This window comes from Drosophila eugracilis, unplaced genomic scaffold (assembly GCF_018153835.1).
Source record: "Drosophila eugracilis isolate 14026-0451.02 unplaced genomic scaffold, ASM1815383v1 contig_623, whole genome shotgun sequence".
Taxonomy (NCBI): Eukaryota; Metazoa; Arthropoda; class Insecta; order Diptera; family Drosophilidae; genus Drosophila; species Drosophila eugracilis.
Genome location: NW_024573507.1, coordinates 157712 through 168197, shown reverse-complemented (window position 1 = coordinate 168197; position 10486 = coordinate 157712). Strand labels below are relative to the sequence as shown.

Genomic DNA, 10486 nt, shown 5'->3' with positions numbered 1-10486 from the left:
ACTCCTGGCAGTTTACGCATTGGACAGGAACGTTTCTATTATGAGGCTCCTACAAGGTAATTCTACGTTGGAGAAGGTACTAAAACTTATATATGGGGGAACTGAGTTTTTCTGGGGTTCGGCGGACTCGGCCGCTAGCTAGATCTTAAACAGTGATTGTGCTATTTTTGCCCTGTTAACCATGTTCGTAACAGGCTTGACTGCGAAACCCTCTTTCTTAAGCTACCGGGACAATAGGCTTTTTCCTTTTATAACTACTTGAGAGCCCTTGCTGCTTTACGATCTATCTTAATTTTCTTCATTGTTGACCTTCAGTTTTGTTTCTTGGACGGTTCCCTTTATACCCGTTAATCGTAGAGTAAAATACTTGTATATAATAGTATACTACACTCGTTGAAAAGGATGAAACAGGTAAAAGGATTCATGATCAGGATCGATAGCGAAGTCGATTTAGCCATATCCGTATGAACGCTGAGATCTCAGGAACTATAAGAGAGCTACGCTGCGCAACTTTCTTTAGCATCCTGCCACGCCTTTTCTAGCGCCCACAAATCACGAAAAACTAAAATTGCTGAAATCTGAGGAACTATTAGAGCTTGAAAGTTGAAATTCAGTATTTAAAATATTGAGATGCAAGCCCATCTTAAGGTGATACCACACCCACTCTTACGGCCACCAAGTTCAAAGGGTTTAAGGGCTCACAGGGCCAGTGACGGCACGATTAGTTAGTAAACATGCTTTTTCTGACAATAGGTGGCGCTCTGTGAATTTCCACTAGCAAAATGAATATTTTGAAATTGAAGCCGTGCAGTTTTTGGGGGAGGTACTGCAGAGGCGAGTCCAGCTTGCAATGAGAGAATTGGCTGTAGAGCCGACGACGACGTAGGCGTGGTTGTTATTGTATTTGCAAAAACGGTAGTTACCGATGGTACCGTAGAAGAGATTGCCTAAGCTGACGTCAGTGCGTCGATTGTGGAGAGGGGGAAGGGCATTATGAGCTGCAAGACTAAGTAATGGCAACCCTGTTTGGGGTTAGGAGTCGGGGCCAACGCCTATGCTCTTAGTGATCATTTGTTTTTGTAAAAGCTCCGTGCATATGGGCATGTTGGGAGATAAGTTTTGCTGCAAATCAACACAAAAGCGTCACTAAATTGTGGACGTGTTCTTGTATTTGTGGCAGTAAATGCTCTGCCGTAAGACGAATTTAAGCACTCCTGGTCGAGACGTTTGATTTCGAGAAATGCTTCAGATCTTGCAACCTTTTTGGGCTCCTTAGCAAGATCCAAACACCTCCGGTTGCAAGAATATTTGTCATAAAAAATTATCTAATGATTAATCTAATAATTATTTATGATGGTTATTTCGATGTACAATACACTTGCCCATCTATGTCGTATTTAGTCTAAAAGATTATACAAAAAAAACTGAAACAGTTGATTATTTCTAAAAATAAAATAATGTTTAAACAGCTAAGTCAGTTATTAATAAAAAAAAACGATGTTTCGGTTAGACCGATTAGGCATCGAAATACATACTACTCATACAGCGGAATAGATATAAGTGTTTCCGAATATATAAAGTATATATATGTGCCATTAGTCGTTGGGAGGGGGATTTAAAGGCAAACAAAGCTCGGGATTAGATGGGATTTTCCGGGGTAGCCTCCCAACGCTAGCCTATACGCATTTAAAACCCACTAAATAATTAACAAATAATATTAAAACAAGAAGAAACCCGATACTGTTTTACACATTTTTTAAAAATACATTTTGTAGATTAGTGGAAAATCCCAAAGCGCCACCCATTGTTGCGTAAATAGCGAAATAATGTTCTATGGTAAATCGATAAATATTAATAAAAATATATTATACGAGGTCAAACAAAGACATACACTATAATAAATGGACGCCACAGTTTTCCGCGGTTTGTGGGCGTTATAGTGGGCGTGACAAGATGCTGAAATAAACTGCTATGTGTGGACCTCAAGAATCTGGCTGCCTAATCTCAACTCTATATCTCTTTTAGTTCCTGAGATCTCAGCCTTCATATGGACAGAAGGGCGGACGACGGACAGACTGACAAGGCTTAATCGACTTCGCTATTGATACTGATCAAGAATACCCCAACCAAACATTCCAAGAGACGGTACTTTGCATCGACAGCGTAGGTAGAGTCGCTTCGTACCCGCTCGGTGTTTGGGAGTCGTTTGTCTGTTCTGGGTGGACGGGAGTTTGCTTTGTTATTTCAGCTTTTTGAGTTGGCAGTGATTGGTATGCTGATATTGGCAAAGGTGGGAAACTTTTAGATGTGGATAGCTGATGAATGGTCCTCAATGTTGGGTATCTAACGACATTGGCAAAGAAGACTCCAGGGTGTCGTGATAGGTGCTTGGAAGTTTGGTTGGCTGGTACACTGGACAGTAGCTGTTTGGTTACGTTTCTGTCTTAGTCGGTTTTTGATCTCTTTGTAGACTCGGCAGCCCCTGTAGTGGTCAGTAGGGTTCCAGCCACAGTTGCTAAACTTTCTTAATGCATTATCATCCACAGACAACACAAACTGCACGTAGAGTTCAGAAGCTTTCGGTATGTCCATACTCCTGGCAGTTCACGCATTGGACAGGAACGTTTCTATTATGAGGCTCCTACACGGTATTTCTACGTTGGAGAAGGTACTAAAACTTATATATGGGGGAACTGAGTTTTTCTGGGGTTCGGCGGACTCGGCCGCTAGCTAGATCTCAAACAGTGATTGTGCTATTTTTGCCCTGTTAACTATGTTCGTAACAAGCTTGACTGCGAAACCGGGACAATAGCCTTTTTTCCTTTTATAACTACTTGAGAGCCCTTGCTGCTTTACGATCTATCTTAATTTTCTTCATTGTTGACCTTCAGTTTTGTTTCTTGGACGGTTCCCTTTATACCCGTTAATCGTAGAGTAAAATACTTGTATATAATAGTATACTACACTCGTTGAAAAGGATGAAACAGGTAAAAGAATTCATGATCAGGATCGATAGCGAAGTCGATTTAGCCATATCCGTATGAACGCTGAGATCTCAGGAACTATAAGAGAGCTACGCTGCGCAACTTTTTTTAGCATCCTGCCACGCCTTTTCTAGCGCCCACAAATCACGAAAAACTAAAATTGCTGAAATCTGAGGAACTATTAGAGCTTGAAAGTTGAAATTCAGTATTTAAAATATTGAGATGCAAGCCCATCTTAAGATGATACCACACCCACTCTTACGGCCACCAAGTTCAAAGGGTTTAAGGGCTCACAGGGCCAGTGACGGCACGATTAGTTAGTAAACATGCTTTTTCTGACAATAGGTGGCGCTCTGTGAATTTCCACTAGCAAAATGAATATTTTGAAATTGAAGCCGTGCAGTTTTTGGGGGAGGAACTGCAGAGGCGAGTCCAGCTTGCAATGACAGAATTAGCTGTAGAGCCGACGACGACGTAGACGTGGTTGTTATTGTATTTGCAAAAACGGTAGTTACCGATGGTACCGTAGAAGAGATTGCCTAAGCTGACGTCAGTGCGTCGATTGTGGAGAGGGGGAAGGGCATTATGAGCTGCAAGACTAAGTAATGGCAACCCTGTTTGGGGTTAGGAGTCGGGGCCAACGCCTATGCTCTTAGTGATCATTTGTTTTTGTAAAGCTCCGTGCATATGGGCATGTTGGGAGATAAGTTTTGCTGCAAATCAACACAAAAGCGTCACTAAATTGTGGACGTTTTCTTGTATTTGTGGCAGTAAATGATCTGCCGTAAGACGAATTTGAGCACTCCTGGTCGAGACGTTTGATTTCGAGAAATGCTTCAGATCTTGCAACCTTTTTGGGCTCCTTAGCAAGATCCAAACACCTCCGGTTGCAAATAAAAAGAAAATGTAAATGTAGAACTTTTAATGTGTAGATATAGATTTTTTTTATTACTTTGATATAACAGTAGTTGTGATATTACAATAACGTTTTAATCGATAAAATTGAATAAATGGGAGATTTTTTAAAATAAAGACAAGTCCAATATCGATTTATATTTTTCTTTTTACCGTTATTTAATTATTTTATTTTAAACAGCATCAGCAGGACTTTGAAATTCAGACAATGCATGTATAGGGTTCTGAATCTTTTTTTGAGATCCCTTGCGAACTTTTGCCCTAACTTCTTCAGCGTTTTCAGGCCTGACCAATGGTTTCTTTTCTGGAGCCTTCATTTTCCACACTACAATTGGGGACTAAAAAATAAATTGAAATTAATAAAATATTTCTGGCTTCATTTTTAGAAATCAATCTTACCGATATAGTCCCTTGCATAGTATATTTTGTCGATGCCGCATACGAGTATATGACTGTTAATACAACTGCATTCATTACATTTTTATCGGCTTGAATCAACGATGTTGCGCTATGCAGCTAAAAAAAATATTGATATATTAACTCTAATATTTCTCTTTAATATTTTCCGATATTTCCTCTGTTACGTTTATCTAATTTTGTTCCAGCTTCAGAAATTTTTTTTGCTGCATTGATAACAACCATAGTAGTTTTCAAGGGTCCTCGTCTTTTGAGATTAACAAGAAAATGTAAAATCATAAAAAAATATTTGTCATAAAAAATGATCTAATGATTAATCTAATAATTATTTATGATGGTTATTTCGATGTACAATACACTTGCCCATCTATGTCGTATTTAGTCTAAAAGATTATACAAAAAAAACTGAAACAGTTGATTATTTCTAAAAATAAAATGATGTTTAAACAGCTAAATCAGTTATTAATAAAAAAAAACGATGTTTCGGTTAGACCGATTAGGCATCGAAATACATACTATTCATACAGCGGAATAGATATAAGTGTTTCCGAATATATAAAGTATATATATGTGCCATTAGTCGTTGGGAGGGGGATTTAAAGGCAAACAAAGCTCGGGATTAGATGGGATTTTCCGGAGTAGTCTCCCAACGCTAGCCTATACGCATTTTAAACCCACTAAATAATTAACAAATAATATTAAAACAAGAAGAAACGCTATATACGAGTGCCGCGACTATAAGATACCCGATACTGTTTTACACATTTTTGAAAAATCCATTTTGTAGATTAGTGGAAAATTCCAAAGCGTCACCCATTGTTGCATAAATAGCGAAATAATGTTCTATGGTAAATCGATAAATATTAATAAAAATATATTATACGAGGTCAAACAAAGACATACACTATAATAAATGGACGCCACAGTTTTCCGCGGTTTGTGGGCGTTATAGTGGGCATGGCAAGATGCTGAAATAAACTGCTATGTGTGGACCTCAAGAATCTGGCTGCCTAATCTCAACTCTATATCTCTTTTAGTTCCTGAGATCTCAGCCTTCATATGGACAGAAGGACGGACGACGGACAGACTGACATGGCTTAATCGACTTCGCTATTGATACTGATCAAGGATACCCCCAACCAAACATTCCAAGAGACGGTTTTGGCTTGGTGCCAGCTCTTAGAGGGTACTTCGCATCGACAGCGTAGGTAGAGGCGCTTCGTACCCGCTCGGTGTTTGGGAGTCGTTTGTCTGTTCTGGGTGGACGGGAGTTTTCTTTGTTATTTCAGCTTTTTGAGCTGGCAGTGATTGGTATGCTGATTTTGGCAAAGGTGGGAAACTTGTAGATGTGGATAGCTGATGAATGGTCCTCAATGTTGGGTATCTAACGACATTGTCAAAGAAGACTCCAGGGTGTCGTGACAGCTGCTTGAAAGTTTGGTTGGCTGGTATACTGGACAGTAGCTGTTTCGTTACGTTTCTGTCCTAGTCGGTTTTTGATCTCCTTGTAGACTGGACAGCCCCTGTAGTGGTCAGTATGGTTCCACAGTTGCTAAACTTTCTTAATGCATTATCATCCACAGACAACACAAACTGCACGTAGAGTGCAGAAGCTTTCGGTATGTCCATACTTGTCGAGAGAGGCTGTAAATAAAACGAGCGTCTGACGTTGTTGAGTTAATATTTCAAACTAAATTTTATTCGTTCAAATCCTATCTTAAATAGCTAACATGAGAATGTACATTATTAATCTTAGTTCTAGACCCACGCATCGGACAGTTCCCAATCGTGGGTAATACTCTAAGTGTGATAAGGGAGCACACATTTACTCCGATAGCACATATGGTATCATAAACAAGACCAGACCGCTCGCAGGAGGTCATATTTCGGGTTGCTTGTATTTAGGTAGGCCCAAGTGGCGGATGTACTTATAGATAGACAAATGCAGTACATAGCTGCAAAGATTTAGTACCTAACATATGCATCTTATCTATGTATATACTTTTTCGTGTGTTCTTTCTGAACATTCTGCCAAAGGCTTGCAAAACTGACATAAGATTTACATAATTTATTGCTTATGTATAATTGCTTCAACGATTTAGTGGACTGTAAATTTTTATAATTTTTTAACATATATATATTTTTTACTTAATTATTTGAAATTAAATTCCTGGCAACGGGCCGGCGAACGTTATGGCTTCTAATCTTTGCCTAATCAAACATTTTTTCACAAAATATATTATTAAAACTGCTATAATTATCAATGAAAATATAAGCCCAGCGTGTCCGGAAATATGATGGAAATGCAAATCCTTCAATTGTGGATGATTTTCTTTAAGATCTTTAATTTCTTTTTTTAATTTATCAATTTCAATCGTATGATCTAATGGGGTTAGTTTTAACGGATCCCACATAATTTTCGGAACTTCGCTAACATCTCCTATGTATGGTGTTGACAGAATCTTTCCGATTGAATATTATGATATGCTATTAAAATCTTGTCATCCGTTCTTGCAGTACAATATGACGCAATACTGAAAATCCCTTGCTCAGGCAGCTCACACAACTGCATTTGAGAGCCAGTACACTGCACCCTTATTTTGGTATTAAGCGGAACCTTAAACAGCCAACTACTTTTCTTTTCCAGTTCTACCCAGTAACTTGTAGAACCAACTATCGTTTTATATACGCAATTCGAAGCTCTATTTGGTTTTAATGGTTGAACCTCACATGCGTTGTCATTCGCGGAGTTCCAGGGCCAACTTCCTTTGCATATTCTTTTACCTTGTTGCCATTTTTGACATTGATTTAAGGTTGCTTCACTCATTAAATGATACGAATCGATTTCAAAATTATAAATCAAATATTCGGAAGTTAGTTGTACCATTATCATTTGTTCGACATTCCTAATAGGCAACGGAATTAGCCTGAATAACTTAGACGGATGCCTACTAAACAAAGGCACCTTTGCACTGATGATTAATTTATTCTCTATAAATAATCCCCTTGCTGTCAATAAAGTATATACCTCCTTAAGTTCCGTACCTGACCTCTTCCCTGGAATTATTAGATTTTCCGACAAATTTTCCTGAATTTTAGCAATCTCACTTTAAAGCTGATTTGGCCTAAGGATGTTTGTATTCAGCCTACCGTGATTAATATCTATTAAAAGGTTTATAATCCCGGATTGGACTTTCTCACCTTCTTCAATCAATGATTGAAGCTGTTTGGTTACCATAAAGAATTTTATTGATTCTTTGTATACATAGTAATTCTCCTTAAGAACTTCTGTCATGTTCTCAATTCTTACTTGCATACTCCTAAAATTGGCGTTAACATCCTCGGTTGTTCTTTTTAATAAATTAGTAGTTGAATCAACAACTGAAGTTTGCTTTTGAACTAATTTATCTATGTTCCTCTGATTGTCTAATAAGTTCTTCATATTTTCTTCCAATTGTTCCCTGTCATCTTCATCCATTATAGCAAATAAAATATGATACAATGAACCCATAAACTCGAAAGGAGCACGCCTGGTTCTGGATCTTGGTTGCATCATGAATAATTTATTATTCTCCTCTAGTTCTAATAACTGATTTTGCATATTATTCAAAACTAGATGGCATTGGTCTTCAAAGCTGTGAAGCTTGTCACAAATTTTTCTCATTTCCCTTATCAGAGCTTTTCCTTTTAAAATCATCTTGAAATATGCATCCATATTATAATAGATCACTAAATTCCAAGATGTACTTACAATTTCCACATCTCCTAGTGGATCTAAATATATTGCCGCAGTACTATTTATCTTTTGTACCTCAAACACATTCCTTTTGGGTTTCATAGCTGAAGCACTGGATACCTGACAAACTAAAGCAATCAAAGTCAGTATTACTATGCTCCCTAGTTTAGATAACCTAGGGGAAACTCTTTTTTTATGGTTTACGGTCGGAGTTGTGGTTGCATCCTCAGCTTGTTGTACACCAACTAAAGGACAAATCTTGGTAATCGGCCTCGTCAATGATGCTTCTGAGGTTTTTACTTTGACAACCCTAACTTTATCGTCCCTGCCTTTATGAATTTCTTCTACTTTTGCCATTGGCCATCTGGCTGGGTGACAGTTTTCATCTTTTAAAAGCACTATTTGCCCTTTTTCTATATTTTGATTACCTTTTTTCCATTTATATCTTTGCTGTAAGGTATATAAATAATCCTCTTTCCATTTGACCCAAAAATCTCTTTTCATTTTTTGAATTAATCTCCACCTATCTAGGCTCGAAATTTTTTCATTTTCTTCAACTGCCTCCACTATATCCAACGTTGGTCGACCTATTAAGAAATGCCCTGGCGTTAGCACTTCATTATCATCCACGTCTTCTCCCGTTGTATATAGCGGCCTAGAATTCAGTACTGCTTCGATTTGGCATAAAAGGGTTGACATTTCTTCGTATGTCAATATACTATCTCCTATCACTCTTTTTAAATGATACTTTATGGACTTAACACCCGCTTCCCAAATACCTCCAAAGTGAGGTCCTGCCGGCGGGATCAAATGCCACTGAATTTTTTCAGTTTCCTTTTCTGCAGCTACTCTGGAGTTATATTGTATAGCTTTTACTAATTCTTCGTCTAACTTCCGTGCAGCTCCTACAAAATTAGTACCATTATCCGAATATATATTGGTACATTTTCCCCTTCTTGCTATAAATCTTTGTAATGCTGCTAGGAATGCATCAGAAGTTAAATCACTAACAACTTCCAAATGAATTGCCTTCGTAGCCATACATACAAACACTGAGATATAGCCCTTAAAAGTTTTTTGACCCCGATTTTTTGAGCATTTTATGTGGTATGGTCCTGCATAGTCTATGCCTGTATTTAGAAAAGGGTATGCTACATTTACCCTGCACTTGGGCAGATTACCCATTATTTGTTTGCCTGTACATTGCCGATATCGTGCATAGATGACGCACTCTCTCAACACTTTCTTTAGAGAATCCCTTAACCTAAATATCCAATACTTCCTTTGGATTTGGTTTCTCATTAAATTAATGCCACCATGCAAGGTCTCCTTATGCGCCTTTTCAATTATTAATCTTGTAACGTGGCACTTATCTAATATGATCGGGTGCTTGACATCAAATCGCAATTTGCTATTTTGTAGCCTACCACCGACCCTAAGTATACCATCTTTGTCTAAAATTGGATTTAAACCTAGAATTACTTTTCTGCTGTATTTCCTTGTTGGCTCGTAAGCATAATATTTCGGTCATAAACTGCTGTTCCTGTTGTTTTTTAATTATTACTAATCGAGCCAATTTTAATTCATTCGCTGTCAGCAAATGTGGGTAGGAAGTCTTCTTGACTTTCATAGCGATAAACCGCAATACCCAGGCTACGACCCGTTCCAACTTTTGAAAACTGGAATATTTATCCAGCAACTTAGAAATTGTGTCTTCGGCTTCTACTATCATTGTGTTTACTGTTACTTCTTCCTCTATAAGTAACTTGGGCCAGTTTTCCTCCGGCGTTGTGAGCCATTTTGGCCCGTTCCACCATAGCGAACAATCTTTTAATTTTGTTGCACAGATACCTCTGGAGGCAATGTCTGCTGGGTTATCCTCAGATCTTACATGATTCCATGCTGTATCCTTTAATTTTAAAATTTCTTCAGTTCTACGTCTAATAAATTTATCTTTGCAGTTCTTATTTCGTATCCAGGCTAATGTAATGGTCGAATCACTCCATGCATAACTAGTTGTTATGCCCGGAATAGCTTCTTTCGTCCTTATCATCAATAGACTTAAAAGATGGGCTGCGCAAAGTTCTAATTTAGGGATGGTCTTTCTATTTTTCTTAGGATTCACTTTACTTTTACTTGCCAATAATGTGACTGATTCTCCTACTCTTACATATACGACTGCTGCATAAGCTTTCTCAGAGGCAACAGCGAACCCGTGGAGCTGAATCGCAATCTTAGTTCGTGTTTTCAACCATCTGGGAACCCTAATATCTTCTAATGATTTTAAATTTTTCTCGTATAGATTCCACTCCGCCAAATCATTAGTAGATAGTTCCTTATCCCAATCGTTTTCTTCTAGCCAAAGCCTTTGCATAAATAATTTTCCCACTATAGTCACTGGAGACAACCACCCCAATGGATCATATATTTTGGA

The 10486-nt window shown here is 38.1% G+C and overlaps 1 long non-coding RNA gene across 1 annotated transcript; it reads right to left on the bottom strand.

Annotated features, from left to right (window-relative positions):
* Positions 1-1216: 1216 nt before the first annotated feature.
* On the bottom strand, positions 1217-4392 carry LOC121530372. The gene is made up of 3 exons (XR_005993936.1): positions 4299-4392; positions 3866-4237; positions 1217-1290 (listed from the first exon to the last, which is right to left on the bottom strand). It is a non-coding gene; the product is annotated as an uncharacterized LOC121530372 (long non-coding RNA).
* Positions 4393-10486: the final 6094 nt, after the last annotated feature.